The sequence below is a fragment of the Lepisma saccharinum genome, chromosome 6 (genome assembly GCF_977018435.1).
Source record: "Lepisma saccharinum chromosome 6, izLepSacc3.1, whole genome shotgun sequence".
NCBI classification, from domain to species: Eukaryota; Metazoa; Arthropoda; class Insecta; order Zygentoma; family Lepismatidae; genus Lepisma; species Lepisma saccharinum.
The window spans coordinates 25,635,138-25,661,171 of NC_139234.1; the positions used below are offsets into that span (position 1 = coordinate 25,635,138).

The 26,034-nt window shown below is 41.0% G+C and overlaps 1 protein-coding gene across 2 annotated transcripts in view; it reads left to right on the top strand.

Moving 5' to 3' along the window:
• Sox102F (transcription factor Sox102F) overlaps positions 1-26,034 on the top strand; it is a 599,620-nt gene that overhangs the window by 50,864 nt on the left and 522,722 nt on the right. For both annotated transcript variants that reach the window (XM_083123658.1, XM_083123661.1), the window contains exon 2: positions 19,446-19,540. The gene's annotated coding sequence lies outside the window, so the exon portion shown is untranslated. The remainder of the gene's footprint in view (positions 1-19,445; positions 19,541-26,034) is intronic.

Below are 26,034 nucleotides of genomic sequence, written 5' to 3' on the forward strand. Positions count from 1 at the left end.
AATTGTGCCCACACATTGTGGCAACACTGCATCTAAGTCAACTGTCTTCACATGCGGACATAATTTTTACAAAGAGAATTAAAATTAAACGATACGAAATTAATCACGTGACATCAACTTGAGCAGTCCTCACCCTAGTACAGCCCAATATATCCCTGGGCGAAGAAAACAATGATAGGTCTGTCTCTCGTCTGGCGTTACGTAAGCCTCACATCTTGGAAAACGTTAAACTATAAGAAAATCCTTTCTATCTTGTTTTGGCACAAAATTCACCTACAGCTGTCGTGCCGCACATCGCAAAAAAAAAAAAAAAGTTTCTGTTTGTTGGGGGGGGGGGGGAGGGAGATCGGTCAATGGACGACCTAGAAAGTTAACTGTTGGCGAGGAGCGAATTCTTGCAGCAGATATTGCCCGGGAGGCAGGTGATTATATCCACGACTGGCTCTAGTCTCGGACACGAGAGTGCCCCCACCACGATTATTTTTTTGTTTACCTCTTTTATGTCGATTTTTGCCCCGAAACTAGGAACCCACAACAATTAACTAGTTGCACAGGTAGTACAACTTGTCCCTGGTTTGTCCAACGGCGTAGGGGCATTGGAACAGCTGGCGATGCCGATTTGCCCATTAGTGGGCGAGAAAAAAAGTATAAGGTATGAGAAAAATGGAGGTGGGATCCGAATAGAAAAGTTGCCAATTCTATAGAAAATGACTTTCCCGGGTTGCGGTCAACAGAAGGCACGGATGAAAAGGGGGGGAGGGAGGGGGGTATCATTATGCTGCACGTTTCAATGTAGCGGCGTGAATTTACATTTGGAACTTTTTAATAAATAAGGAAGTCACGACCTTAAGATCGAATGCGTGTTTTGATATCACGTCGGCACGCAGATTAGGGAGATGCAGACGGGACACACGTTTGTGCCACCATGCTGAGGAACTACGCAGTCTGGAAAGAGGGTCGTGTCCGTCCGTTCTCAATCAATTATAACTAGGGAAGGGATTTTAAGGTGAAAAGTTATGATCGGGAAAGGGAAGAAATAGTTCTGAAAATGTTTTGAAAAAGGTGCTTATAAAATGCCTTCATTCAATGCTCTCTTTTTCTACGCCTTCTGTCTCCCCGATGGCGCAGTGGTAGCGGTCGTCGCCTTGTAATCAAGGGGTCCCGGGTTCGATACCCGGTGGCGGCACAAGTGGTTCGGATCCCACTTTAAACTGTAGGTCCAGTCCCGATTAGCCTTACTGTGCATAAAGTGGACTTAAAACATCCAAACAATCAATCTACGCCTTCTGTATATAATACGCGCGAATCGCATAAATAACTAGTTATACCGAGCAGTGCCGGATCTACAAGCCGCAAAACCCCGCAGTACGGGGGAGCCCAGAGACAAGTAAGCCTTTAGGGAGCCCTCAGCCATTGACATAGTACGAGGTTCGCGTATATAAAAAAGGCACATTTAGGGTATGTGGGGGTAGGAACACACATATTTTCGATGTCGGACATCTTGGAGGTGATGTGGTTAGCACCACGCTCCGGCCGCCTTTACTCCCCTCCCCCACCGTATTCCATTTGATTTGAGGCTGGGTTGGCCCTGGAGCCGCTTTATGCGGGAACAAAGCCGGAAAAATTCCAACCTTGGATCACCCACCTCGGGTCTCTCGCGAGGGAGTCAGGCTAGAATTTCACGAGAAATGCAGTGGTGACGTTTTCTTCAAGCTATCTTTAATCAGGAAAAAGTTATGACTGAATGATTGTAACAAATGTATCATTTTCCAGGTGTGAGAAAACAGTGTGGAGCGTTAAGCTTTCTATGCCGTAGAGCATTGTTGGTATAATTATGGTTTCATAAATCCATAATTTAGTATTTTCTTGTACCTTTACTTATTTGGTAATATATTTTATTTGTTTTTAGGACCCTGCTATTTATTTCTTCTTCTGCTTCCCAACACCCCAAAAAAGTTTCTCGTAAAGACCTAATTTTTGGTCAGTTTGGTTCTAATTTTGAATTTACACACCCAAAATGGAAAATTCTGAAGAAACCCTTTACGGGACCCTCCCTCTAGGCCAACGGGTGACACCCAGTACAGGTGTAAGCTAAACTCCCTCATTAAGGTCTCCAACAGTCAGATGTACTACCGGTGATTGAACTCATTTATCCTTCAGAACACAAAACGATGAATGAATGATTTGATTTTTTTACTTCGCGTTTCTGCCACTTTTGGCCAATTGTGAAGGTAGAGATGAAGGCTGATAAGATGAAATAGTTGAAGGGACAATCACAAACACAAATGGACAGCACACAACAGAAGTCCCACGGCGGATTACACTGGCCATGGGTTCAGATGCCAGGGTCTCGTTAGTCTTCAAAATGTAGTCCTGAGTACACTCAGTAGAAGTGAGAAGAGAGATTGACATTTGGATGTCTTCAGAAAGGGTCACCTCTTACACCCCACAAACCGGTACTTGTTTCTTGAATTAGTGTGGCTTTGCATTGTCATGGAGGAGGTGCGAAGATCAAATCGTCCCTCGCAGCGATGGAAATGTGTGTCTATTGGCAGGGACCTTTGGGTGCCCTTCATTATTCCCCCATTCCTGGGTTATGTCTTTTGGTCGTTACTCTGCAGCCCAATGTTCAGGTCATCTGCAAATAGGTTCTTCACCTGTTGCTGTAGACTCGATTTCGCACTCTTTCGTAGCACTCACATTGTGCGTGAGGAGAGGTGGTTGTACGACACGCAATGCTCACGCAAGCCTGTAGGAGCACGCAAGTGGCACCTTTTGATAACTGAATGGATAGTCGCGAAACAGAAGCCCACAGTCGGCAAATACAGTGCATCAGTTTCAAACCACATTGTGTGCAGCAAAGTAACACTGAAATTGGTGCAACAAAACACTCACGCGGAGTTGGAGATTTTCAACAACACCTTTGGAGTCTTGTTACACTATTGACTGTCCAACAACAAAAAGTATCACTCTATTAGGAGTTGTGTTGCACCAATTGTGGTGGCTAAACACTCTATGAGTTGTCTTGCACCAGTTGTGATGGCTAAACTTTAGTTGGAGATGTCTTGCACCAATTGTGGTGGCTAAACACTCTAGTAGGAGTTGTCTTGCACCAATTGTGGTGGCTAGACACTCTATTAAGTGTTGTGTTGCACCAATTGTGGTGGCTAAACACTCTAGTAGGAGTTGTGTTGCACCAATTGTGGTGGCTAAACACTCTAGTAGGTGTTTTGTTGCACCAATTATGGGGACTAAACACTCTATTAGGAGTTATGTTGCACCAATTGTAGGGGCTAAAAACTCTATTAGGAGTTGTGTTGCACCAATTGTGGTGGCTAAACACTCTATTTGGAGTTGTGTTGCACTAATTTTGGTGGCTAAACACACTATTAGAAGTTGTCTTGCACCTATTGTGGTGGTTACTTGTCCCGTATAGTTCGCTGCACTTTTTGACACTACGTGTAGTGCAGGTGTACCTTGGTGTCAGGATGGTGCAAGGAAATGACGTTCAACCAAGTACGGGATAAGCGGTGTTCAAGTTCAAAGACTCAACAAATGCCTGTCTGCTGCTTTAAACGTTCATTTGATTGGTTAGTACGCATCACGTGACCATACACAACACTGCTCCAGAACGTAGTGCTACTAAGTTCAGTGTCTGCACTAAGGCAAACCAATTTTCCACTAAAATTTCTAGGTAGCCGGACGCTTAGATTAATTAGAATGCTCTAGAAGACCTTCTAATCAGTTTTTACGTAATATGTATGACAGAATTTGAAATGTTAGCATAGATATTCAAAACGAGTGAATGGTGTTTCTAAATTCTCCGAAAGCCTATCACAGGTCGGTTCGTGTATTTACAAAACCTACATGAAAATCGCACGTGTGGGCGTGATTAATGGCAACAGCCAATACTATTGCGTTTCTTACAGCTACATTGTTTGTTATATGCACCATTAAGGTAATACTAGTCACAGGTGTAGTTACAAAACCTACATGGAAATCGCACCTATGAAAGTGCTAATGGCAACAGACAATAGTAGTTTGTTTCTTATTTGACGCAATGATCCATCAGCTTACATCGACTGCTACGTGTAGCATATACGAACCACATTAGCGTTATTACAAAACCTACATGGAAATCGCCCCTGTGGGAGTAATTAATGGTAACGCAATCTCGCCACCGACGGCCCCCGGTTCGAGTCGTGGCCATGGGTGAATATATCCACTTTAATTTCATCTAATCATCATTAAAAACACTAATTTTCTGACCAATGCAGTTTATTAAGATATAAAAACACTTAACATGTAACCTTAATATCTTAATATTGGTCAGCTAAATAGTGTTTTTAATATGGAAACAAGGCTTAATTATATTATTAATCATCATTCATTCTCATCGCCGCAGTTAGCTGTAGAAATGCGAAAAGTGATGTAAAATAAGATAAATATATTCTTGAAGTGGTAAAATTACTACTATCACTAACTTAGAAATATTTTCTTTCTCACCGCTCGAACACATTACATATGTCGTGGAATCAGCTGAGAGACCCTTGCATCATCTAAGAAACGAGATTATATTCGCTCTCGCCATTAGCCACACCAACCCTCGCAATTTCCACGTAGATTTTGTAAATATGCAGGCAGTTCAACTGTTCTAGTTTATTTCAGTTTCTAGAGCACAATTCTCGAGATTGGCAACACTGGTTCACGTGACCGAACGGATAAAATGCTGAAACAGGACCCCGGAGAACGTGGGGGAGAGAAGCACGTACATCGTCTTGTGCCGTGACAATAAAAATTATACTCTGATGGACTTCTTCTGTTGCAAGGATTTGGAAAAGCGGGGTCCAGGGAGCAAATCGTGGCTGGAATTCATTAGTCTCGGACACGCAATGCTGGCTGGCAACACTGCAAAAACCAGTCTTTTCGTACCCCCTGCTCCGATCGCATCTCCCTCCCTCCCTCTCTTCTCCTCCCCTCCTTCCAACGAAGCACTCCCGTAAAGCCCTCCTCTACCGCACAATTAAATACCCTCTGACATTTTATAACGACGTGTTAAATCTAATTAGAAGATTCCTGTTTTCTGTCCTAGCGGGGTTTTACCTTTTACGCGAGTTCTGGAGGAGCCAAAACACCATGATTCGTTTCTGATTGTCCGTCCGGAGTCATGAGACCGCTTTTGCAAAATTGCTGGCACGGTCTGCAAAGCGAAAGAAGCCTAGCCTGGAGGATTTGGTTCGAATCCAGGTTGAGGAATTGATTTTTTCTGTTTATTTTACGTCGCTTTGCTGCGAATTTTTGGCTAATCGAGAGGATGAGGATGAGGAAATTGAGGAAGGGACAGTCACAAAGCACACGCATCTCCAGGCCAAGATTCGAACCCGCTACCCAAGGCGTCGTAGCGCGCTGTGCCCAACAAATCCGCCACTCAGGCCAGCTCGCTGTATCAATTAAGCTCTAAAATCATTAAAGCTCCTATCACACGGAACTGGATTTCTAGTTGGAATGCCCTAGTTGGCGCTGAACTAACTTTCTAGGTAGCAATCATGGCCGCCTGGCTGACTGCTTGACTGGTTTGGAGGAATAGGACATGTTCTAATTGCTACTTGCTTTACTCGACTGGATTCTGTGGAACAGCCGATCAGAGCAAAGTTTCGCCGTGTGAAGATAATCTGTGAGTGTGGAAAGGAGCGTTTTTGTCTGTGGTTTCCGAGTGTTGCTCCAGCAATGTATAACGTATACAGCATGAAAGGTGCGTTGAGTTACACTGCTGAGTGCACGGTGTTTACATTTGAAACAACTAAAATATTCTTCCATACGTGCACAGTAAACGATGTAAAGTATGTATTTATGCAGCGCCATTGTTTTGTACCTAAGAACGTTTTATACGAAACGTTATTCCTCTCGGTTGAATAGTTATCGGCTTTTAAAAATGTGAAGTGATACATTGTTTCGATCTCACGCGGCCGCCATTACAACTTCCCTCGTATGGGAAAAAAATTCTATCGACAAGTACGCTGATAAGTATCGTGTGAGGGAAAACTAGCAAATTGGTAGCCAGTCCAGCGCCAACTAGGGCATACCTACTGGAAATCCAGTTCCGTGTGATGCGGGCTTTAGAACAGTTTTGAGTTTGACTTTGTAAGTCCACTTTATGCACATATAGGCTAATCGTGACTGGACCTGCAGTTTACCCCTTGGGTGAGTTGGACTGTGAGCAACCGACTTACGAAATTCCGGAGTGAATTATGAAACACCCTGTATTTATTCTCTTCTCTACACCTCCGTTTCAAAATTTCCCGTCTTTTTCAGACGCCCCCTTTATCTACCTGAATGACGTATTCCATAGTGCACATAAATTGTCTCTGTTACGTCATAGGCTTAAGCTCAGCTCTGGTGTCAGTACCCGAAGCATCATATCGTCCTCCCATATAGACCTCCAAACCAAACGAAACAGATTTAGTTAGAAGTCGTTCTCCGACCAAGCAACGGTAACCTGCAATTCACTCCCGACGATGGTCAAAATGAATTTCACAGGGTGGCTACTTACCGGGAATTCCTTGAATTCCGGAAATTATGCTTGAATTATTGGCACCATTATATGTGCATTCTGCGTGAATTTTTCTTCGTTGACGTGAAAAATTGTAGCTATTTATCCAAACCCCATTGCCGGCACCCGTCGCGGAGTGGTTATCATATTGCGCTACGACGCAAGGGGTCCCGGGTTCGAATCCCGGCCTCATCAATTTCATCATATCATCACTCATCCCCATCTTCTTAAATTAGTCAAAAGTGGCTCAAAAAGCGAAGTAATATAAAGCAAATCAATCAATCAATCCAAACCCCTTTGAATTTATACATATTTATATAAATGCCTGAAGCAAGATTCTCACAGTTTCGCTTCTATTTTTATAGAGGAAGGGGAAGAAAGCTGCTTGGAAAATAATACAGAATTCAATCCGCTTATTTTGTCAGAAAAACCTACTTGACACACAGAAGATTCAAGCAAGATAAGATATCTTGAAGTTGGTTAGGCATATTTTAGTTTGAAATAGAGAAAAGGACTGACTGCTTGTGCCCTTGATTTTTTGGGAGATTCGTCTTTGAAAACCGGGAATTATACTTGAATTTTATCTTGGTCTTATAGTGGCCACCCTGTTTCAGCAAAGCACGGTTCTGCCGCCTTCTACATTCACATCTGTAGATTCTGAAGTCAGAAACCGTTAATATTGTTTCAGTGTTCTCCCCTTGTTAATAATGTACATACACACATTATAAGATTCACCCTTAGCCCACGAATAACTTTTTCTATAAAAACTTCACACCAACACATCTTTATACTTCCGTTTCCTTTTCAGACAAAATATACATATACGAGGGCTGCTGGAAAAGTTTCTGCAATCAATATGAAAAAGACATGTGAAATTCTGGGAATGGCTTTATTGTTTTTCAAAGTATTCACCCTTAAGATCGATACACTTTTGCATACGCTCAAACCAATTTTGAAAGCATTTTTACACTCTGAAGCTGATACCCCAGAAACCGCTGTTCGGAATGCATCAACAGCTGCTTCAGGCGACACAAATCGCTCACCACGCATTTTATTTTTCATGTGTGGGAATAAAAAAAGGCGTCATTTGGTATTAAATCAGGTGAGTACGGACAATGAGTCATTAATTCGACATTTTTACTGGACAAAAATCAACAGTTTGGTGTGCTGAGTGGGAACTGGCGTTGTCGTGACGTGGTGAAGAATAATGCGACGATTTGGGTTTGCAATTCATTGATGATCTCTGGCAAATAAATTGTTGTGTACCACTCAACATTTACAGTCCTTCGATCTTCTAAAGCTAATGTTGCCACATGTCCGGTATAACCGAAGAAACAAGCAATCATTTGCTTGGCAGCACTCCTCGAAGGAACAACTTTTGTTGGTTTCTGCTCACTTTGAAACACCCAAAGAGTGGATTGGTGTTTAGATCCAAGTTTCGTCCCCTGTAGCGATGTAGTACACCAAATTTGACTTCCCTTGGTTGAATTTTTTGAGCATTTCTTTACACCAATTTACACGAGCCTGTTTTTGAGCTTCGGTCAAGTTGTGTGGGATCCAACGGCTTGAAAGTTTCCGTACGTTCAGAAGACCATGCAAAATCGTGCACAGTCCTATTGGATGGTGCTTCATCCCCAAAAACCAAATGAAGTCGCTCGATGCATTGTTTCGGTGTTAAACTACATTTGAAATCATAAAAAATCATTACCCGAAAGTGTTCAAGTGAATTTCCATTTCTCACACGAAATTACTTCTTCAAACACCTGTGAAAAATAAACGAATAGGCTTAAACAAACAATCAAAGATAATTTAAACATAAAAAAGGTCTGTTCTTCCGAATTTTTATAATAGTGGAAGACTAGCACCACTGTTGGTGGTAGTTTGCAGAAACTTTTCTAACAACCCTCGTATTACACCCTATTTTTCTTTATCTTACCTTACTACTACGTAACATTATATTTTTTCGTATACTCTCTTCTATTTTTCTTACAAATAGTTTTTGTACAGTTTTTCTTTCTTACTGTACGCCATTATTAGCATTAATAATGTGCAAAGGTATTTCTGTATAGCGGGGTTTTGATTGGTTGATTCATTTGCTTTATTTTACTTCGCTTCTCGTGCCACTTTTAGCTAATTTGCGAACATGGGAATGAGTGATGAAATTGATGAATTGACACTCACAAACACCCATGCCCTGGCCAAGATTCGAACCCGGGACCCCTGGCGTCGTAGCACGATGTGCTAACCACTTTGTCACGGGTGCCGGATGTATGGCTTAATTGTAACCGTATTAAGATCAATAATAATGATAATAAACGGTGACAACGGGTCACCGCACAAACTTTCACAGCGTGTAGAAGTAATATTTCTCTGTTTAACGCTTGGTTTCGACGGTTCGAACACTAGGTGCATGGACTACTTTCGATGGTTCAAAGTTGCCACTCGTGTATTATCTTTCAAATTACGATAAACACAATAGTGCATGACGTATCTATAAATAATTAGGTAGATTTGCGCTTAGTATGTCTGAATACATTGTAGTGACACGAGACCGGTGTCTCATACTAATTCTCGTTCTCATCTCGATTTCTAAAAGGTCATCTAGGTCTCGACTCTCGAATTTCGAGATGAAACCGAGACCTGTATCGTCTCGGATAATATCCCTAAATCAGTATTTAATTATTATCCCTTTTACATGCAAGATAATGGCTAATACAATGTATCTCAGCCTGAATGACATTATTGAGCTAGTGAGCCTAAACCAGTAAGTGTGTTGCAACCAATATCAAATTAATACTATTCGTAAAAAGCCTAAAGAAACGCTTTACTTTCGAACACTTACTTTCATTCACGTGAACAGTGAAGACTTACTTGTAAGGCAGGCTACATAAAAGTTGATGTAGTCGAGCAATTTTTCATTACCTTCAATGCGTGTTTGTGTGCGTACGCGCGTTGTCGTGAAGGGAAGAATTTAAAAGTGTCAGATTTTATTACGCGTCTTTTTACATGCGGTCAAAGATTGCGGCATTCCAGGAGCTCCCCTCTCCCGAGGGAGGGATGCTGTGAAAGGAACAAGGAGCAGGAGAATCTTATCTTCCACCTCTCCCCTCTCTCTGGAAGAATGGAAGCTGAAGGCAATTGTGAGAGGGGGACAATGGGGCTCCCGAACATCTGCTGGCAGGCCGTGGGAAAGACGATCAACAAGTGACATCCTATTGTAAGAAGCCGCAGCGGAAGAAGAAAGGAAGCAAGAAAGAAAAAAAAGATGGAAAGAAAAGACCCGGAGATGCAAAGGGAGAGTTTGCACATGAGATAACGTCCCCTTTTGGAAATCATTGCCGTGACAAATAAGATGTCAAATAAATTACCAACACGCGCTCTTTGCTGCTACTGCAAGGTAATAGTGCGTTGTGCGCTGCGTATGGTACCACGCACAAAGCTTTCTTGTTGGTGGAGAAGGGAAATCTGACACACTTCTGCAGCAGGATCTCTGCGTGCATAGGCGTTGAGGGGGGGGGGAAGACACTCTCTGCTGCGCAAAATACCTCAAGGGGCCAAACTACCCTTTGTGTCCCCCTCCCTCCCCAGTATTCATTCTCAGTCAATTTGTTTTCATTTTAAGAGTATAGAGAGATAATACAGGGAGATTATTTGCTGTAAGATCCTGGAAAATGCAAATATCTCTGATCGTTGAAAATGTACAAATATGAAACATGCAATAAAAAGAACTTTACTTTATACCACAGATAAACGTACCGAGAAAATAAAATCCGGTGACGGTGAGAAACAATGTGTAGCAGTAAAGTACAAACTCTTTGAAGAACCGATCGCTATCGTTGTTACATCTGCATCTAAGGAATGTGATTATATGAAGGGTTCGAACAATACCATTTTCTTGCTGGACTAGTGGGGATGCAACTGTAGGGTATCGAGCAGTTCTATTTGTAGGTAAAGATAGCACCAACGTCATCTTGAGGTTATTGGTGGACACGAATAAGGGCACGCGGGACAGTTTCCACGGGGCTCTTCCCAAGCTCTACCCAGCCGTGGCAGTGTTGCCAACTTAGCTCTCTTGGAGCCAGATCTGGCTCTTTCGTGTACTCGTAAAAAGGTAAAGTGTTCCCCTGTGCTTAGCACCACGCCATGAAGGCGTATAGGGGGTGTGGGGATAACGCCCCACACTTTCTTGATCCGGTCGTGAGTGGGGGTGATGTGATCAGCATCACGCCCCTGACCGCCTTTACCCCCCAGGGTTTCCCCCAGGTACCCATGTTATTCGACGCTGGGTAGGCGCCGGGGCCGCTTCCACCGTTAGAAAAGTTCCCGGATTTGAACCGGCCGGGGATCGAACCCGGGACCTTTAGCATGGTAGTCAGACGCGTTACCGACTGAGCCACCGCGGCCACCTTGCGAACTGGAGCGCCTGCCCCCGTGCCCCACTATGATGCCATCACTGGTTCCGGCTCACATATACTAACTTTTGGCATGATTATACATACATTTGTCACGAAACGTGATATTGTTATATTGGCTGCGTCGCCCCACTCTCACTTATATCCCCAGCTACTTTTTTTTTTATAGCGCCGTGTTGACGTGAAATTGGCATAATATTGTTATCAAGGAGTCCTTTATTTTCGATTTCATACGACCATCGGTAGATTATTGAGATGGCTGATGCCGCCGGATCTAGATGGTGAGTTAGAGTTAACGGTAATACGAGGGTCACTATTTATATTTTGAGCCTTGGCAACACTGATTGAAGTTAGGCGCGATTTGACGTTTGCACTTAATCGTTTGGCATTATTGACCATAACGTACTTCAAATGTTTTGTCAATAGCTTCATTTGTGTTGCTTATGTTGCCTTGGAGATTGCGCGACAACAATAAAATGGAATTAACTCGTGAACATTTTCGTGCGATGATATTTTACGATTTTCGACGTGGATTATCAAGACAAGAGTGCATCGATCAACTTACTTCCACATTTGGCGATGAAGCCCCATCCTTTGCCACTGTGAAACGCTGGTATAACGAATTTAATCGTGGCCGCCATTCGCTCACCGACGAGATTCGCGAAGGTCGTCCAAAATCAGTTGTTGTTCAAGAAAACATTGATGCTGTGCAAAACCTAATACTGCAAGATCGTCATGTGACATACTGTGAGATTGAGGCAACCATAGGCATTAGTTCCACCAGCATATATAAAATATCACATGATCATTTAGCTGTGAGAAAGGTATGTTCTCGTTGGATCCCACACAATTTGACAAAAACTCAAAAAGACGCTCGCGTCAATTGGTGCAAACAAATGCTCAATAAATACAATCGTGGTGCTTCAAAAGACTTATACAAGATTGTAACAGGTGACGAATCATGGATATATGCATATGAGCCGGAACGTAAACAGCAGTCGACTGTATGGGTGTTTCAAGATGAACCCAATCCAACAAAAGTTGTTCGCGCTCGAAGCACATCGAAACAAATGGTCGCCTGTTTTTTCGGGAAAACTGGTAATGTGGAAACTGTGCCTTTAGATGAACGTAGAACGGTCAACTCTGAATGGTACACAACAATTTGTTTGCCAGAGGTCTTCGGTTAAATACGGAAAACAAACAAAAGCCGTTGGATCATTCTTCATCAAGACAATGCCAGCTGTCACACATCTCGTTTAAGAACCGACTTTATGAACAGTCAAAAAATCGAATTGATGGGTCATCCGCCGTACAGTCATGATTTGGCACCCAATGAGTTCTTCTTGTTCCCGAATGTCAAGAATAAATTGCGTGGACAACGATTTTCGTCGGTGGAAGACGCCGTTGATGCGTTCAAAAACCATATTATGGAGGTGTCTCAAGAAGATTGGAAAAACTGTTTTGACAAATGGTTCAAAGGAATGCAAAAGTGTATTGACCATAAAGGAGAATACTTCGAAAAACAATAAAGCAGTTTTCAATGCCAAATTCCTGTTTTTTTTCATTGTTAGGCTCAAAATATAAATAGTGACCCTCGTAGCAGCGCCCCACCCCTTTTACAACTAACATTACCCTAGAGAAAACTTTATCCAGCCTTCATAAATCTAGCTCCTTGAAAGTCCATTTTAACTCCATTTAAGGTGAAATTTAGCTCTTTTATGCGCATCAGGTTTGGCAACACTGCCAGGGTGACCGTAGGAGGGAAGAAGAAATTCATTGGGCTTATGGGAGTATTATTTGATTTGTTCTCTTGGGAATATCAAACTTCCGATGGAATAAAAAAATATATCAAAGAAAAGAAGGCAGCTTGAAGATGCATTTCATGAGCGGAAAAGTCGAAACTTCTATTTGATTAGCCGTAACTTGATGTTGAAGTTGATTCCCCACAAGGAATACATGGGATTCCGAAAATTCTTATTCATCATATTTTTCAAACATCGTGTCCAGCTTAATAATTAGCCTAAAAAACGCTTCCACTTGCAACATGGAGAGAAATTCATACTCTTGGATACACCCAGGGTTTATTTTAGTATCAGTGCCCATTCGGGCGATACTGAAATAAATGCACACGTGGCGCGTAACTGTAACTCCTCCCCTTAAGCAATGTAGCATGTCAGTATTTCGGAAACAAGCAAACTTAATGATTCAAAATTTTCAGAAGTTGAAGACTTAACAAATGTAAAAAAAAAAAAAAAAAATAACATTTTTTTCCCATTGTCCTATTCTTCGCTATTGACAGTTTTAACTCCATTTAAGGTGAAATTTAGCTCTTTTATGCGCATCACGTTTGGCAACATTGCCAGTATGACCATCAGTGTTGCGATAACTCCGAAACCAATCAAGCTACGGCCTCCCCGATGGAGCAGTGGCATCTTCGTCGCCTTGTAATCAAGGGGTCCCGGGTTTGATACCCGGTGGAGGCACAAGTGGTTCGGATCCCACTTTAAAAAACTGTATGTCCAGTCCGGATTAGCCTTACTGTGCATAAAGTGGACTTAAAACAACATATTAATCAACCAATCAAGCTACAAATTCGAAATTCATCAATATCAAAGAGATACGAAATGACAACTTCATACGATATTTATATTCCTGACTGACCTTCCCCTCACAGTGTTGGAGTCATCAATGGAAACTAATAGATAAGTAATGATTTCTCAAAAGGGTGGAAATATAAAATTCGGTGGACGAAAAACATGTATCTAATACTAACTTAAAATCAGAATAAGGAACTAGATCTAAATGTCAATAATAGTCAAACAATCGAAAGTAAAACAATCGATTTATGTTAAAGTTTCGATATTTCAGAAGTAAATAAAACTACAAGCATGTAACGTGGTGTGCCGAAAGGTACATAAAATATCTATCAATGTGTTTGTAGAAAATTTCCCTGATTGGTTCGGCCGTGCATGTCAACAATCGACCCAAACAATATCTGTCGATTACTTGGAAACTTCCGAAAATACAAAGATATACAGCGTTATCCATTTGGGTATGGATAAAATAAAACATTAATAGAAACGTAAATGTGATAGTAGGACAATGAAGTTTGAACTGATTCGTTTTTGTTAAAATGGCGTTTGCGAACCAGCAACGGGCTAGATGTGTGTGGACCAATTACTTGGCCTCCCAGCTCCCCAGATTTAACCCGTCCAGACTTCTTCGCATTGATGATTTGAAACTCAAAATCACACATGCTTTCGACAGAATCACCCCAGAGATGTTACACCTGACGTGGAATGAATTTAGATGGAGGCCATGCAGAAAACTGAAAACTGTACCAAACTGTTAGTATTGTATAAAAATAAAACTCCCACCTTTCAGTCTTTTGTATACAATATTTCAGGCAATTACTTTTGACCAAAAATATTTCACATCCATTTTATTTCATCCATACCCTGTATTTTCCTAAACTGAAAGAAAAACCATGTACTGGTATAGTAGGGTATTTGCTATCTTGATCGATTTGTCTGTTTGTCAGTGGTAGTCAAAAGATCAAATCAATAGGAATTATTGTAACCTTTTCATAAGCAATACAGTAAATATATTTTTTCGATAAAATGTAGATAATAGAGTACTGCATCGGACCACTTTCGCTCGCTCAAAGTCGTTCGAATCATAATTCCGTATATTATGTAAGAATCAAATACATTATAGATGAAAGTATTCAACATCTACAGACCGAAACGTAAAATGGATACACATGCTGACAGACCTGCCTAAGCAATTACAAAATCGTATCACAATGCAAGAAGCACGTGTACATCATTTTTCACTTACTGGAAAATAATATTCTGCGAAATAATAAAATGCAGTTATAACATTCAATCGAACATAATTTCAATGTGACAATAAAATAACATCAAGAAAAACATAAAATGTCAGCCTAAGCAGTTTCAGCCCATAATCATTTATTTCATTTTCACACAAAACTGCATTTTAACATGGAGATGATGATGTTTACTTATTATTCAATTTCACTTCGTCTTTTACTTCACGATCCTTATTTGAGGGCCCAATACTATAGACAGATTACGGAAATACTTGTACTAATGTGCGTCTACGTGTAAACAACAATAGTCTACATTCTACACGTAGACTATTTTTTACACGTAGATAACGTAATCTATGTAAACAACAAGACGAAAGGTGAAAACTTAGGTAAGGCCGCTGTAGAAGTAAAACAAAATTATACTGCGTATAAGTTGCTAATGTGTGAGAAAAACCTTTCATAATTTTCCTTTCAATTTCGAACAATTTCTCACCTGGGGAAAAAGCCTAACGTAGGAAATATTTTAGCGTTTTCTGGGAAAAGGACTACTTTTGCCTCACGACTGCCATCTGTTGTTTTCATTTGCATACGATTTTATTTTCAAAGTTTGTAGAAGAGAAGAGAGAAATTTTGTTGTAAATAAGATTCTTGTCAGTTCGTTAGGAACAAATATAGTTGAAAATGTCACTTTCCTTTCATGAAAGACTTCAAAATTATTTCTAATGTACTTTAGATTGTCTACGTAGTCTATATAAACCACAACCAAATGTAATCTACGTTAGATTACGTGTATACAACGCATGTAGACGTAAACTTATAGTGTACGGCGGATCACTGCAAATAGGGTTCTTGAGTTCGGTCGTTTTTCGCTCAAGCGGAAGAAGTATCAATTCTGTGTGCCATCTATCGTTGCCCGTGCGAACTATTTGCCGCTCGAGCAAAAAAGGCTCATTGGAGCACTGTAGTGGATAATATAATAATTTTAATGAATTAAAGTGCTCTCGGCACAGACAAGGACGTGTTTAGGGAAACTTTATGCAGATAAACTAAACACGTTCGACGGATAGATCCGGTCGGATGTAAGCAGAGTATTATCCCATTCTCATCATACAAGGATGAGAGATCCTCAGAAACCAGACCCAAGCAGGTAAACAGATGTTAAAAGAAACAGCCGTGGTTCTCGGAATCGCAATATTGGAATCTTCTGAACTGGACAAAGACCCTTCAGACCTTACAGAGCTAATATCTAAAAATACACGAAGAAATACATGTTATGTTTTCACAAGTGCACGCATGCGAAACAGATGAGATAATGGCGACGTTGTCTCAGACTGTGTGGTACTCCGCTGCATGCCGCAGTGCTTCTTGGTCGCCAAGGACTACAGCAGAAGGGCGCGTCCTTTTGAGTTAAAGCGGGATACCAAGAATGGACCACTTGGCTTACGCACCACACCTCCAATGATAATAATGAAGAAGCAGTAATAATGGGAGGTAACGTTGCACCTGCTAATATGCAAACTCCTCTTCTCACGGCTGAGGTTGTAGATCCAGGTAAATTGGAATTGGAGACAATCGTGCCCTGTCTCTTCGTCACCGGCAGTGGCGGCGATTAGGGGGAAGTTGCCCCCACTTTTTGCCACTTTTACCCCTTGCACTATGCCGAACCTTATGTACAAAGGGAATGTAAACTGTCCTACCCCCCTCCCTCCCCCCCCACGTTTTGCACCTTGACTCCCCTAGATTTGGAACCCAATCGCCGCCACTGGTATCCGGTGATTCATATAAGGGTTCGCTGTAGATTTGGTGTCAGGCAAGTTCAGTGGTCGAGTCATGATTTCTCTAAACCAAGTTTGTGGGTTCCTCTCGTCTCGTGGGTGAGGAAAATCTGTCACTCTGGAGTTGTAAAACCACTGATCCATTCACATCTCGATTGATTTGGTTTATATCACTTCGCTTTTCTGCCTCTTTTGGCTCATCGCGGAGATGAGGATGAGTGATGGTATGCTGAAATTGATGAAGAGACACTCATAAAGAACACCCATGCTCATGGCGGGATTCGAACCCGGATCTCTGTCGTCATAGCGCGGTGTGATAATCACTCCGTCACGGTGGTTGACAATACATAGAAAACATGAAGGTAAACAATTTTTCTTCTTTGCTTTCCTGTTTGACACCTCTTTTCGGCACCACAAACCCTCGGAAAGCGAAATTTTATCCGGAGCGTATGCAACCACGCAGCACAGACTCTCTGAAAATGGGCTAATTTAGCAATTACTATAAACAAAATATTTGTCCTATCTACGTATAAATAATGAGTTAGATGTAAGCTTATAAAAAATAGTTTTGATCACAACGTCTCTGTCTCGTCTCGATTTTTGGAAAGGTTTCCTCGGCGTCTGTATTTTTATTGTAACGTATGCACTGTGAAAGTTTATGCTGTGACACACTGTACATGTTTTTATGCTATATGTTTCCAATCGAGAACGAAGCGCTTGTTTATAAATCTTGATGAGACAAGAGAACGAGATCAGGTGTCAGGTACAGTCTTTATGCACAGTAAGGCTAATCGGGACTGGACCTACAGTTTAAAGTGGGATCCGAACCACTATGTGCCTTCACTGGGAATCGAACCCGGGACTCCTTGACTACAAGGCGACGATGCTACCACTGCGCCATGGGGGAGGCCCACAAGCAACCAAATGAAGAAGCATCTGCTATAGTAAGGGCCGTGTAAAAGTATGTAACACATTACTTACACACACTGATATGCGTTTCTCAAGTACAGAAACATTGTCGCTTTGATGATAAAAAAAAGTGCGTGTTCATGCTGATTGAGTTGGCCCCTACTGGTATGGTGGACGCTGCCAAACGTCTTCAATATTGTCCATCGATTTTTGTCCCTGGGTGCCGGTGGGGGAAATGCCAAGAAGCAAGTCGCTCTGTTGACAAACGTCGGAGGTATATTCCTTCGTAGAAAGTCATGAAGCGCCCAAGACCTTTTTGTCCCCAGCTGGTCGCTAGATACCATCATAATTCTAATTGGAATGAACTGGCCCGAGTCCTCTACGGTTGCCGTGCGATTGCATGTTTACACATGCATGTATACATGCTCTAGGTTCTTGTGAGCAAGCGCTACCGATTCTTCCACACATGTATATTGACACACGCGGACTCTCATAATGTCTTCGGGGCGTAATAATGTTTGCGAGACGTACCTTGAGACTCCGAGATATTTATTCGACCAAAAAAGAATAACAGACAATTTTTTTTTTTCGGTTTTTGTTTCGCGAGTGGTATTTTTTTTGTCTACAGGCTGCGAAAGCGAATGAAGTAATATGTAAATACAAAGCTTTCGGTTCAACAATTACACATGTTCCATTAATGTTTTGAGAGACTGTGTGTGTGAGTGAAGTTTGGGCAAGATGGACATTAGAAGAAGCTCAATTGTGGTTGTTTGATTGTGGTTCTCTGTCTCTCTCTCGTCTCTTGGTTCTCCGTGGCAAGACGGCGGTTGCAAGGATGGGCCTAATAAGCAAACATTTACATTTGGTCAAACTGTGGAGGGCGTAAAGGAGGAAGAGGGGGGGGGTGTTTGAAGCTGGGCCTCCCCCACAACAAACCCATGCACCTGTGCTACTTCTCAAACATCATGTGTACACACGGGGCCGTTTACCAATCTCGTCAAGAGACACCCACGACCCACAAAGTCCAACAAAAGGCACTAAATGGATGACGACTTCACAAATCGAGCCTCGGGAACAATGCAGTTGCTCTTCAACAATGAACTCAGCACCTGTTCCTTTTCTTTCCACCTCTCGTGCATTCCCCATTCCCCCCCTTCCTCATTTCTTTCTTCTTTCACGGGCGCAACACAGCTTTCTTGAGTAGTTTGGCAAACTTTGCAAGACAAACCACTCTACTTGGATGTGCGTTGAAAATATTCCAAAAAAGGAAGAAGCTGCACGCAGGGAGAGATGGTGCGTGGTGGAGGGATTAGTCAAATGGGTGTTGTCTTAAGAAGAGAGCGTGCGTTCTCTCACAAACCGAGAGGAGTAAAATGTGGCAAGTTTAAACAACATTCGAGGGGCTAATTATCATGTAAGCCTCTGTCTTCCAGGATAGACAATCGTTGGCCGCAAATGTCTTGAAGGATCTCTTCATTTACAACAAACCTCCTCCCCTCCCCCTTTTGTCCCTGGCTACCTGAAAAAGAAAAAAAAGAAGAGCGGGGCCCTTCTTCATGGAGAATACACTTGGAACTGCCGACATAAAAGAACTGATAATTGAGACGAGTGTGTCTGCTGTTGATATTGTTCCTGCCTCCCCCCGTTCCCCGCCCTCAACAGGACGCGCGAGCTGTGCATAGCTAACCTTGGTGCTGTTAAGACGCCTTTTCCAAAGTGTTCACTAGTTGTGTCGTGTCTGCTGTGAAGTGAGTGTGTGTAACGAGAGCAGGTGACAAAAAAAATCACTTGTAGTGTCCACAATTGTGTGCCCCATTTTTGTTCACCTTATTCTTTACATATCAAAAGAGGATGGACGTTCCTGTAAATGTCACAGACAAGAACCGAAGCAGTAAACACTAAAGTGCCCAACCCCTATTCCGAACAACAAAAGGCGTTTTCTACAACAGTGTGAATTCTGCTTACAGGTGCAGCCGAACTGTTTTGTTCGTCCCTGCAAGAAGTGACGTCTTATGGGAAGATAACAAGAGCAAAGTCCTCACCAGGAATAGCGGCGTTCATGGTAAGTGACAATGTTTGTTTATTGCTTTCTGCTTCTTTACTGTATTTTCTCATGTGACGTATCTTTTCTTCTTTATCTGTCCGGTTGCCTGTTTACTCTGAGGCAGGTGTCTTAAAGTTGACGGTCGTTATAAGAAATCTTTACGTTTCGATGCAGGGTAAAGTCTGAAACATTCGATAGAATCGAACGTGGGGGAAAGCAATCAAAAGTTCAAGTATTTTCTTTCATCAAATATTTCGAATATCTTCGACAGTATGATTTAACGGAAAAGTTAAAGAGTGTAGAACAGAACATTCTGACGAACATGAACATCCACTGGTGTCGCGAGAGTCTTTTGATTGGATTAACTCTGATGTTCCTTCGGTGGTCATGGCAACCAAGATTCTCTTTCTCTCTCTCCCTTTTTCATTCTGTTTATCTCTCTTTATCCCTGTATGTGAGTGGGTTCTGAAAATATCTTGAGCTTTCGACAGTCAATTCACTGAAGCAGATTGATGTTAACTCTCAAAACTAACCAAAATTCACAAGAACTCACCTTATTCTCCCTGAAGATGAGAGTAACGTCAACTCTTGAAACTCAGAATATTCACCAAGACTTACCTGACACTCCCTGAAAATGAGAATGAAGTTATCCGACCTTCCTGGCATATTTAATTAGCGCACGATGCCAGAGGACCCAAGTTAGTACCCCTGGTGTTTATCCCATCGTTGATTTCATCAATCATCGCCATTGTCGCGATTAACTCAAGGGGCAAAGTAACCCAAATACAATAAGGGGTGTCACTTTAGCTCCAGAAAACTTAAAATTATCTCCAGAACTCAGTTACTAGTCACTGAAGATAAGAGTGAAGTTAGCTCAATACATTTCGAATACTTTTCACCAAGACAATGGAGGACTTCAATGCAAATTTAAGAAATGGGACCAAGATAATTCGTTTAAAGAAAATTACCATGTTAGCATTGGCTTATCCGGCACACATGAGCATGAAGACACCATTCTTGTCTTGGTGTTGGCGGTCCTTTTGCAGTATGAATTCTGCTATTCCTGCATCTGTCGCTTGGAGTCCGTCTTGTGTTGAATTTATGGTTCTTACATGGGCGAAAGTTGTTGCCATGGCCGTGAAGTCTTGGTGGTGACCATCCGAACGCCTGTTTATCAATGCTGCTGTCTTCAGGACATGTGGAATATACACATGTTGTATATTCATATATATTCATATAAAACTTACACATTTCATTATCAATGTATGCGAACGAGAATAAAGCTGGCAATATGTTATTGCACCTGAAATGTAGCGCAGATATGGGAGTTTAATAACTTTTACATTGCATGCTGAAAGTGTCTACCCTTCCCTTCCACCCCCTGAAAGCACACTTGGACACGTCGTTCCATGTTCCTGGTCATTCGTTCGAGTAGGCTGTTGTCAATACCGATGATATCATTTGTAATGCTCTCCTTCTATTCGTCCAATGTCGGAGGGCGTGTGGCATACACTGTTTCCTTAAGATACCTGCCCAGGACCATGTTGAGGGAGGTGGATCAAGTCTGGAAATCTCGGTGGCCATAATTTTCAGGGAATTATTCGGTCCTCAAAGACACTTTGGATCAGCGCCAAGCATTCATTTGGTGCATAGCATGTGGGGTCATGCTGTTGAAATATCCTTGTCATTTAACCAACACCATGAAAATTCATAGCATGTACTGCATTTTCACAGCGACCGAAACAATGTGGCGACGAAAGCTACCAAATCCAGCACAGATGCGTACTCTCTTGAGAATGTTGAATCTTCCAGATGTCCCGTGTATTCCTATGGAAGTGAGATATGACTGAAATGTGTTAGTTTTATGTGAATCACCCCGTATTTATACATGTAAGATCTAAATGTCAGATCAATCCGTACATTATAATTTAAACATATTCCCAATTTATTAATATTATTGTGTCTTTTAATATGTCTTATTATTTTTAATCGTTTGTAAAATTGATATTTATTATATAAATTATTAATACATATATAGTTTAAGTGCAAGTACATCCAAAGGAATGCAAATGGAAACAACAAGAGATCTCCCCTATAATGTGCACTTAAAGTAGCAGGGATATTGTCGTACCCAGCACTTAGTCAGTATGTAAATGAGAGTCAATATGTTAGAAGAATAAGACAATTAAATGGACATAACATCAGCCTTGGAATAATTCTCAATATCTGAGAATACTTGGCCTGGACTGTAACATAGACGTCAGGCTTAGAAAGGACTGACTAGCTGGGTGAGAGGGTGAGCTAGTGTGAGTGGCGAGAGATGGTTGGAGGATTGTCCTCAGGACTGGAATGTGTTGTTAGCCTGCTCCAGAATTGTTCAACTTCTCTGGCGATGTCTTCCAGAGGTTTAAGCTTCAGGCCTCTTGGATCTGTCGGTTGCTAGAATATCGGCTGTTCCTGTTTTGTAGGACTTAAGCCAGTCTCACACGGTAGTTAAGTAGGTCCTCACTTCCCGACCCATCTCAGACTCAAAACTACCATAAGATGTTTTTACGTCTTTAGTTCGCGAAGGCAGCAAAAGAGGTCTCACACGATCCTTAAAATCGCATCTTTAAAAATTGCGACAGCACACACGGTATACCACTTCGCAAGTTTAGATGCTAATAACTTCTCAAGATTTGGGAAAATGATGTTCTCTATTAAAAGAATAAGATAATAACATTGGCACTGTTGAAAAATGCAGCACTTGTAACCGGTGGCAGTGAATGTGAATATGTAACATATGTTATTTCAAGTTGATATGCCACTTTACGGACACACTAGCATAAAGTTGCATTACCCGTATATTACGATAGAAGTTGCATATTCTAATGAAACCCTTCTCGTACGTTTTGAAATACGTATATCCCCCAATACGAACTAGTCAAATAAATTACATAAACTTTACAGCATTCAAAGTGCGAAAATTGTTGTGTTTACACTTCTTTGCTCCTAAAATACTTATTGTGAAATTTACTTTGAAGTCCATTAAGAAATAATTAAAATTCATAATTTATATATCATTGCAACACTAGCAGATTTATTTTCTGTGGTGCTACACACAGCACAGTCTATTTGTTACAGCCAACATACCATACATACATACTTACGTGGCTCTTCATTGTTTCCTTCAAAATACTATTCGCGTCGGTTGTGAAAGTAAAAAAAAACAGAATCACAGTAGGGAATTTAGACATACGCACTATTTATTTAAAACAATAATAATACTAATATCGTTAAATAAGGAAGCTAGAAGTCATTCGCGAAGTGAGGACGTACCTAACTGCCGTGTGAGACTGGCTTTATAGTTTATTCAGGTTGGATTTGGTTATATTGATCCACGCTGGAATAGTCTTGTAGATTTTGTAGATATCTTTGGCCTCCAGTGATAGCACCATGCTTCTGATTAGATGATGGAGCACAGTTGCCTTCATGCTGTAGCACCTCGTCGTCTTAGGTCAGGCCAAGTTATCGTGCGATGAATTTCAAGATAGAATAATACTATATGATGAATTTCAAGATTTTAAGACTATGTGAAAAATAACTTACAAGTTTGTATCGATATGTAACACACAGTAGCAGTGATGAGATAGCGAATCGTTCTTGAAGAGGTTTGGTCTCGTTCTACAATCATTAAGGAAACTAATCATTTTAAGTATTGTGAAATTTGTAATATTTGCAAGTATTAATTTTTAATAAAAATGGAGCAAGGCTTTTCTAATCAACGTACAGCGTGCCCTCTATGAACCATAATATGAAACACATTGTAATCGAAGAAGTTATTCCTCTATTAAGGGTATTAACAATGAGTATCTCATTGATTGGTTGATTTTGTTATTTCACGTCGCTCTTCTGTTACATTTTCGTAATGGTAACGATGAGGATGAATGATGATGGAATTAAATTGATGAAACAACAGTAATCAACACACACGTCCAGGACACGTCACGGAGGATTATGCTGACTGCAGGTCCAGACCCCAGGGTGAATGCACAAGTATGATACAAATTGTCCATAACTATTATCAATATTATTGTTGGGGGGGGGGGGGGTGCTGTTAAGGACTGGATCTATATGTCTGCTGGTGAATAGTTTGTCAGCAGCTTCTTTGGCGGTTTCTTTTCCGATCTTGAAACTCTCATCGCGTAATACAAGGAGAATAAGTATAGTGCTGGACAATTTGCTTGGTCATAACTTATACATCCACGCTACTACGTGGAAGTGAGGTTGACACTTGAGTGACATCTGAAAAGGCCACCTCTGAGAGCACATGGAGAATCAGGGTCGCGGGTTCGATTCAGCAGCACAATTTTACAGTTCGGATCCCACTGGAGAATTCCAGGGCCGTTTCGTTAAGAGCGCAAGGAAGAGTTGAAAACACATTTCGGTCAAACTTATTTCCATCACATCACAAGACTAGCTGCACCTAAAGATTCGTGTAATAGAATCGCTAAGAAATGCTTCAGAGGGAAAAAAATCATCAAAACTACACACGGCGATCGGCAGCTTGAGCTGATTCACTTAGGACAAGTTGATTAAGTATGCAATTACGTTATTTAATTGCTTCGTCAGGGAAACCGCAGAAAACGCTGGAATCATTATTGGGACGGATATTGGCAGAGAGTGAATATTCTTTTTTCTTCTTATCTCCTTTACTTTCAACTCCCTTATCTTCATTTTTTCTTAATTTATTCCCCCCTCCCCTCTTAATGTAAGTTTTCTCATCTGTACGCTGGAATTACTTTCAACCCCCCTCCCCCCTTACACTTCTTTCCGGTACGCGACCATCTCTCATTTTAATTTCCGATCCCTGATCGTGTGTCAGACGTCCGTCACCGGTTTTGTCTTAATAAAAGTCAGCCCTTCTTTTTTTTTTTTTTTTTTTACAAAGGAATACTACAACTTTATGGCAACTAGTTGAGAAAAGTAATTATTTTTTTTCTAATGCTCTGGTGATTTAATAGTATTGATTGTTTCGTACGAACCAAGCATTGATAGTTACTATTCCTTCTGTGAAATGAATTTTTCTGTGATGTGATATATCTATTTCTCATTCTATATTCCAATCACATATTGCCCGCATTTTAAGCGAAGCTCACAGAAATTTGGGGTTTGTAATGAGAATGGGTAATCAATTTAGAAAAAAGGAAACATTTCTCTTGCTGTATTATACGCTCGTCAGATCTAAACTCGAATATGCTTCTCTTGTTTGGAACCCGCAGCTCAAGAAAGATATCGAAAAATTAGAAAAGCTTCAAAATAAATTTCTCAGATATCTACTATTTAAACTTGATGGTACATATCCAAAACTTACTCCTAGCAACATATTACACGAAATCTTTAATATCCCGTCACTCGACCAAAGGAGGCAAACAAGTCAAATAACTTTTCTTTCCAAGCTTATCAATGGTAAATTTGATTCTCTTAATCTGTTGTCGAATTTAAATTTTATGTGCCAAACTGTATGTTAAGGCCCAGAACTGTTCTCTTTCAAATCCCCCTTGGAAGAACCAAAATGACCGAATCTGAACCCATGAGGAGAATGTGCAAGTTATTTAATTCAGTTTCTAAGAATAATCCAAGCGTAGACCTATTTAAATGGTATTGTAACATTAGATCTATTCGCTGAATTTCTGTATGTTTTGTTTTGTTTTGTTCATTGAATTTTGGTTTTCATTCAGCTTGTAAGGTTATATCCAACAGTTTAGAGTCATTTTATTATTGTTTTGTCTCTGTGTTCCCTTTGCTTCTATAATCTAATAGTTAATTCCTCACAATTGTTCTTAAAAGTAAAATGTAGATTGCGTCATTCATATTTCTTGTTAATTTTCTTAGTTATGTTCTTCTTTATGTAATGGTGTCATCCCATATTGAACACTGTAATTGTGCATGCGCCTGTTGTGTATCAATTAAAATAAATAAAATAAAATATGCGAGCCGGTTCGATGCACGCACTACATTATATGTTTTACACAGTTAGGAGATTAAAAAAACTGGCTGTTTTCTGAGGTACCGTGTTTCCACCGCGAAATTTGATATTCAACATCTTAGAAACTACGAATGATAGTGTTACAAACCGTATCTCGCATTGTTCTGTACAGTGCTCTCTGGTGGCAGTAGCATAAATCTAGTGATGTTACCAAGATGGGCTTGTAACAATCGAGGCGAAAATAAGACCGAACGAGACACACCTCCGTAAATTAGAGGCGAGATCGACATCAACAGATACCAAACATGGACAGGTTAGGTTTCTGTATGATAAATTTCATATATTTTATTTCATCTGGGTATTGATTGAGTAACATAGCCAGATGTACAGTCCCGGACACTTCTGGGTTGTAACGATCACATTGAAAGTCAATCGAATCGTTACGACCCAGAAGTATCCGTGACTGTACAAAAGTTACATGAGTTCGAAGTCTCGGTTGCGTGAATTTTCGAACACCCTGTAGTATAACGCAGACCTCTCAGAA